We start from the raw sequence: 8,133 nt of genomic DNA, 5'->3' as shown, positions 1-8,133 counted from the left end.
TATTACAGTTTTTAGTTCTGTGGAATGTTTTTCCTGTCGATTAAATTTGGAAAGGATAGTTGCAGTCTTTGAATTTCCAAAGGATCTCCAGTGAATAATGCAGGCCCTGGTGTCTGGAGGTGATTTGCACCTTATTGGTTTCTGCTAGTGAGGTTTTAACCAAGTAGCACTATTCTGCATCTGAGATAGAGGGTATTGAGGTTGGTAGAGCTTGTGGTAACTTGCTGTGGACCTGGGTGGAGACTATAAGCCCTTGGACTTTGCCAGTTTGGTAGAGGTTGAGGATGATGGAGGACTTGAAGCATTGAGGACTTGTGGCTGGTTATGGCTGAGACTGATAAACGAATGGTGGAGTTTGTCGAGTACAGAGCCTTGGGTTTCTTAGCTGGTTCAACATATACAGTGAATCCATTCGTTTCCACAATTGTGCTTCTATTCGATTGTACAAACCATTGATCGACGACCTTGCAGCTTTGAGCTCTTATCAACACTCTTTAAGGAGTTCAAGCTTTCTGCGCTTCTCTTACATTGCCTGTTGTCTGGCTTGCCTTTTCGAACCTCAAATTGTGCCAGCTGTTCTTTATCTTCACTCTCGCAGCCTTTTGAAGTTCTGTTGCTTCCTTTTCTGTTTCACAAAAAAAACTAAAAACTGCTAGGACTTTCCTGAGATGCAGCGGCTTCCAGCTGCAGCTTCAAATCCTTTGCACTGAGAGAAGACTAGAATGAGCGGAGCTACATTTCACGATCGACAGAGACAGTGGAGATGATGAAGAGTCAGTTGAGTTTACGACAGATCCCAACATCGGGCCCAAGATTCTTCCTCTGAGTCTGCTCTATTCTCTTCAAGCTTTCTCTCTGCCCTTTCGAATAATGAATCCTGAAAGTGATATGCATGTAATCAACTCTAGCGTCGCAGGATCTGGGTTCAGGAGTATGCATGAGACCGTAACTCTTCATATATGGCTTTACATCTGAGCAAGTCGCTTTTCTATATTTGCAATAAGCTCTCACCTCAATTCAAGTCCTATGTAGGTAACATCCAATTCAGGTGTTGCTGTGCCCTATTACTCACATCTCTCCGTGTCTACCTGCCAGTTTCCCCATAGACGATTCTCTCGGCCAGCTGCTCCTGGCGGCTGATCCGTGTCCTCGCTATCCGAGGGGAGGAGACCTTCTGACAGAACCTCTGTCAGCTGGAATCCGGCTCCATGAAGCCAATCGGATGGACTGTTCAGTCTTGTTCTGCAGCTTTATCTACGAGGGAAGTGTGCAAAAGTCAGAGCAAAACTCGTGTCTAATGGACCATCTTAAGGGTTTTAATACGTTAATTAGTTAGTTTCTTCTCCTTCGATCATCTGTCAACTCTGTCTTCCACTGGCGTCGACAACTCAATCGTTAGTTTTCATCCTCATAAAAGAGAGCAAATCTCCGGGAATCGTTGGACATTGTGAGATGTCAGCTGTCATCAGCCCTGCTGATGGTACCTGTACCTTTAAAGATCTATACACTAAAGCAAAAACCACATATGAGAGCAAATATAATGAGTCTTTGTACAAGTCAGAGCCAAACACTGGCTGTGAGAGCCATTGGATCTTTGTTCAAGTGTTTATCGAGAATAAAGTATGTCTAAGTCTTAAACAGTAAGTACATATCTTCCAAATGTGCTTACATGAGCTGAGGTTGAAATCAAATGTACACACAAGCTTAACCAATCTAACTTGACGTGTTTTTTCTCAGCCTTATATGAAATATAACAGGAATCAGATTTACTTATGCTCCACTCAAATAGTCGAAACTCTGAAAGCACTGAAATATGGCATGAAAGTAACATTGTAAATACCCACAATATTACTGCAAAACGAACAATGTACTACTTGTCAATGCAGTCGTGGATAAACACCTCATTTAAATGTTGACTCTAAGTATAGAGTTGTACCTTTTATATTTAATACCTTTCATCAAATGTCCTACAATCTGTTTTAATCTTTGATATGACTTATGAAAAATATCTACATGATTATAATTAACTGATAACTTATTTACTTTCATATATGACACCTATAATATCCATCTTTAAAACCCTTTGATGAATGTAACAACCCAATGGAACTACACCTCCACATTAGCTTAATGACAGAGCATATATTCTTCGTGATCTTACGTGTGTCTGAACTCAAGAAACGGAATGAGCAACTTTCAAGCTCTTCGTCGCTGTTAATTTCGCTTCTGCAGGATAATTCAGTCGCTGCTTTTACTTATTATGATCTGCTGTCTCTTCGCCGGTATTTTGCACGGCAAGCACATTTTATCTTCACGTCCAGCTGGAAACCAAGGGTAAGACCTGAGGGATATCTCTTCGCTCCGAAGCCTGTCCAGAGCGGCCTGACCCCAGGAAGAGATTGGATATGAACTTGCACTGCCGAGATGGAGATAGCCAAGTATATGGCTGAGAACTAGCATCCACAAGAGAAGCAAACTGAGTTATAACATATGGAGGTTTCCCCCGGAGTACTTCTGCACTATAGTTCTTAGCGTACACCAAAAATGAGCATGTAAGATTTGTTCAATGAGAAGAGATAACCTTCTTTCTAACAGCTGTTGTTTGTACCTCTAGTTATACACTAGAAGCAAGATGCAATCATAAGAAAATAACACCTTCTAGAAATGTACTGCAGATATGCCCACTCAAGGAAGATGTACATTTACAAACATGTAGCATTAATTGACGGTTTTCAGGTTTTTCTATAGGCATGTGAATATAAGACCATGCTTAGTTCACCAGGTTTTACAATATGTATGAAATAACCTATCAATTCAATAAAACGATTGTTGCGATAAACATTTGCTCCAGTACGCGCACCTTGACATAGTACTCATGTTGTCTTCATCTTGGCTCACTGTCTATTTGAGTTTCACACCTGGGTTCCTTGGCAATAGATGCATAAGACCTGGAGCAGCTTGAGCGCAATTGTCAGTTCCAGTCTACTTTGCTGAACTCAGTCCAGCCACAGGTAGTTACTGTTCATGGACAAAGAGTTTCCCAGATCGCCATTCTTCTTGACAAGCGTGCTTAGTCTAGACCTGAGGGGTCCAGATTACACATGATGAAGACCGCTGACAACGCCGACACTAGTACATCAGCTTCAGCATTTGGATTTACTGACAAAGGCGCAAACTAAACATCAAACGGTCTATACTACCACCCGAAGTCCCGGCCAGTAGCACACGGAGTTGGACACTCGCTTCAAGTAAGAAAGACTGCTGGCACTCCCAGCAGCGTTACTGAAGCTTCCGAGTCAAATCATGCCACGAAACGTGACAACCCTCAATCGCTCCACCGCGGAATATTCCCCGCGAAGTTTTATTTACTGTTGCCATACAATCTGATTCTACCTCACACGTTGGTGGCGCGGGCGCTCAACGCATAATATGGCCAGCAAATACTTAGGCAGCCTGGCTACAGAAATTCTGAGTTTTACGCGGCGTGGTAACTGTTCAACCTTCGACTCCGGCCAATCAGAAAACGTCTATTGTTCGCCCCAGGAAGGTACCAGCTCATCTCGCTAGCCCTGGACTAATATGGGTAAAAGTTTCTCAAGAACGAAGTTTCTCAGTCGCTTATTGGTGTGAAACACAAAAACCCAGGAAACAAATCCAACTCAAAACTTGGTAAGTACACTGCGAAAATTACTTAATATAGCGGTGCTGAATAGTACCTCTTTAGTTGCAATTTCCTTGATTAACCCACTTCTCACGCAATCTTTACTAGAAGGATGCGGTAGAAGGCCACTTCCTGTAAACTTATCCTGGATGCTTGAGACGTTTGACCGCATAGGTGGGGAATTTGCGATAATCCACAAAGACATAAGCCCTGACTCAAAATCTGACTGCCTATCTGCTCTTTCCTTGACCCACGCACTGAGTGAAACAACACCCGGCTAAGTGCCAGTGGTGAAAATAGCTGAGAATTTAACTCATGCTTCTTTGCTATGGAGCCTGCCAAATGTGAGGTGCATGGAGTCACTTAGACCCGAAACAACCTCTCCCAAAGAACCAGCACACAGAGCACAGTTAGAGAACTATAAATAATACATAGAGGCAATTAGGCAGCTAGAGTGACAGATAAAGGAAGTGGCAAAAAGAGCTGGAAAGAGACAAAAATTAAGGACTATATGGTTGAAAAGTAACCACCTAAGTTTGAAGGAGCATTAAATATTTAACTGCTTAGGCTAACAAGTCAAAAAAGTGATGTTGTCAATTTTAATGGCTTCGTATGACCGTGGACAAACAGAGAATACATATTGTTTTCAATTGTACGTCCAAGTAGTTGGATACTTGAAATCAAAACCAGGCAAAGTGAAATGTTATGACTTCCATTCACCAAACCATCTTCCTGCAGGACCCCGATTCCACATTAATACACTAAATAATGCAATAAGCCATGATTGTATGACAGAAAATATCTTAAAATCATAGCCAACAATGTATGTGTATTATAACCGTTAGTCCTTATAGTCCTTAACACCTATCACTGTGTACATCACCATTCAAACATCTTTTAAAAGTTGAACAAACCCCACACAGCTCAGTGAAATGTTGACTTTATTTGATCATTTCAGTAAAAACTAACGTTCATATTTCTCTTTTTGATTATAATACTGATGAACGTTCAAAACAAAGCACTTTGGCAACTTACCACATACGTTTTAAAATGCTTAATAAGCACCGTAACTTTCATGATATAATTTCTCCGTCATAATCGTTTGTTTCCGTGAACGGCCGACTGTTGTGTGACGGAAATGCTGCGGCTGCAAGGCATTGTGGGACAGCATTTTCTCCTCTATTTTCGGTAAGGGAGGTCCAGTGGTTCCTAAGCTAAAGGAGGTTATAAAGGAAGTTTGAAACCTCCTTTCCTTTCATTTGGAGAATTGTAACGGCACTTAACATGGCTGCCACTGACGTACGTCCGGGTCATTTCACTTGGTTAAGAAGGTTCCTAAGCTAAATGGACTATTGGAACGCAACCAAAGTCTAATCACCGTAGCTTGCGGTCGTCATGCCGACAGTGCACTGCTGGCGTTGCTTCTCTGATGTACTGGGCGGTCCTTGAACGCAGCGTCGTCTCTCGCTGCAGTCTTGTTGTCTTTCCCACCCGCGCTGAGCAGGCGAGTTCTCACTGTAGCTCTCTTCACGACACAGGTCGGTTCTTTAAAACGGGTGTTTATTTCTTGGAGTTTTCATCTTGTAGCCTCCCCTCTTCCGTTACGCCGTGAGAACTACAACAACGAATTACATATACATAGCCAAATATATTAGCAAATTGTGCTACACATAGCCTATATGAATGAAAATATATAAATGAAAATAGTAGTCTCCACATGAAAACATAAAACAAATGCCTCGTTGGCCGCTTGTCGTGAAAGGAGATTTTAAAAGTTACTTTTCCGATATAACCTTTTCAAAAATTATAACTTTGTCACAGACTTCTGCAGAGCTTCAAATAAAGACGTCAACCCACGTTGAGTTGTCCAGTGTATCAACAAAACACGCAGTACCAGTAGGCTACATGAACAAACATTAGTTCCTAGTCACAACAAAACAACAAACGCGCATATTGGTTTAACATATAAAACAAACTGTATTAAATCATGTAATATTTAACGATTATAATATTACATGAAATAAAGTATTTATTTTTCGAATTTAACTATGAAATTAATTGTCTAATTCTTTTTTATTAAGGCAACTTTGTTACGTCATTTACAGTATGAATACAATTTTCACCAAGACACCCAAATCCTCAAAAACACCTTCAGTCTTACAATATAAACAAAACAGTCTCCATTAAATTCAGTCTAACCATATGAAGTATAATATTTTTTAGCATAACATTTTTGAATAATGGAAATAGCTAATTGGAACATTTACAATTTCATGACAATGAACAGTTTGTTGATGAAGACAGTGTTCAGAAAAGTCAGATGTTTTCTGACTGAGTGAAAGTTTGGCATATAAAACATCATGTATCATAATTAAAAGTGCACACGTTTTCAGAATCCAAATATACTTTGAGCATTAATGTGTGAATACATAACTTTATTATTGCAGCTTGTACAGGTGCTGATTGTCAATACTTTATATACCTGGGTTCCCTGAATTAATAATAATATATCATAAATCAGTTGATGTATACTTTGTATTAATTAACTGAATGAGTAGAGTAATTAAAGCTATCAAATAATGATAGCGAAGTAAAAGTACAACATTTGCATCCAATATGTTGGGAAAGTATAAAGTAGCACATAATGGAAAGACCAACATTATAGTACAGTATTTGAGTAAATGCACTCGGTTGCATTGGATGTGATCAAAAGCTTAAAAAAATGTGGCAAGAGGGCTTTAAGAGAAAATGAAAGTAAACCCTAGACTGATGAGATGTTTATCCCTGCTGCATGGAAACTTAACACTAAAGAAATATGCATTATGCTTCCTGTACTTCACCCTTAGAGAAATTCCTCCTCGAAGACCTGACAATAGTGATTGGTCACTTGTTGCATTATAAATAGCTCTGTAAGTGTGTGTGTGTGTGTGTGTGTGTGTGTGTGTGTGTGTGTGTGTGTGTGTGTGTGTGTGTGTGTGTGTGTGTGTGTGTGTACACTCTGTCCTGCAGCCCCTGCCCTTGTCTGCGATCTGCACAAACAATGAGCCACCACCACACTGCCACAATAAAAACAAACTGTAACACATGCTTAAGCTATTAGACTCATCCAATTGGCCCCAGTGGACAGCTTGATGGCTGGTATGACAACAATGTATGACGTGAGACCTCCGCTCGCTGTGGAGGTGCACAGAGGTTCAAATGAGGGCAAAATCTTTGCTTAATGTGCTGGATGTTGGGAAACAACCGGCATTAAGGTGGGTCCTTTTGTCCCAACTGAAAAACAATGCTTGTATAACATATTGGCCTTCACTCAATTCAATCTTAAATATAATATTGGCTACTACTGTAAGTCCTTTCCATGGGATTAATTTGGAATAGCATGTGAACAGCCAAAAGACGTCATCTGAAATATCCATAAAGTTAGGAATGTTTTTTTTAGCTTTGTATTGTTGAAAGCAACAAGGCTCTCTATATGGTTTTTGGAAGCGGTTTGAATAATTATTTTTGTTATCGTTTCTCATTGACATAGTGTACTAATGACGTCTTAAAAAATATACAAAAATAAATGTTTACAAAAGCAGGTAAACCCTTCATTAGAAAACAAAGCCTAATGCAATTTTTAAATAAAATATATTATGTATATGTATATTAGTCTTTCTTACTGGTTGCAGCCTGAGTTTGTGCACATTTAATCCAAATATGATCTCGGCTTGGGTACTTGGAGAATCATCTGCAGCATTTTGTATTATAAAGCAGTATAACAGCAAAGAGTATATGGGAGGAAATGTTACATTCTCATGCTATATTCATCTTGGTATCCTAAAATATCAGACTGATGATGACTCATCTAATTAGAGGTGATGAAAACATGATGATCGTGAAGGTGCAGATTGGATTCGTTTTTGAGTGTTCAAATCCTAATAAGTAATAGTTTACCTAAATAATTAACCCCCCTGCCGACACATACAGTAGAAATATTCATATTCAAACACACGCGCATATTTGTTTTATCTGTTCTGCTGCTTTTATACAGTATATTCTTATGTTTGTTTGTTGAACCCCATTTGAAAAAGCACAAACAAACAGAGCCTGCCAGTTACCTGCAGTTCATGATTTTGTCCAGCTCTAAGTCGAGGTGCAGACAAGATGTGCAGGGTTCATACTCTTTTCTCCAATGATTGCATGTTACAGAACCGGCAGAAAGCCACGTAACAGGGATGACTGATGCTCTGCTTGGCATGTTGGCTGAAAGAAAATGTTTGGAGAAGGGTGGAGCAAGACCTAAATGCAACACCAAGGTTTTATCTTGTTTTTGTAGAGGTTTTGCCAATGAAGTCTATGACAATATTTGTAGATGTTTTTAGATAAGAGTTGGATCTGAGGCCAGTCTGTGTGAGAACAGGGCTTGAAAAAACGATTTGCTGCAACAACTATGGTTACCTCCTTAAAACCTGCATTCCCAAGAGATTTCC

The sequence above is a fragment of the Notothenia coriiceps genome, unplaced genomic scaffold (genome assembly GCF_000735185.1).
Source record: "Notothenia coriiceps isolate Sejong01 unplaced genomic scaffold, NC01 NC01_scaffold00019351, whole genome shotgun sequence".
NCBI lineage: Eukaryota > Metazoa > Chordata > Actinopteri > Perciformes > Nototheniidae > Notothenia > Notothenia coriiceps.
Note: the sequence above shows the minus strand (reverse complement) of the source record.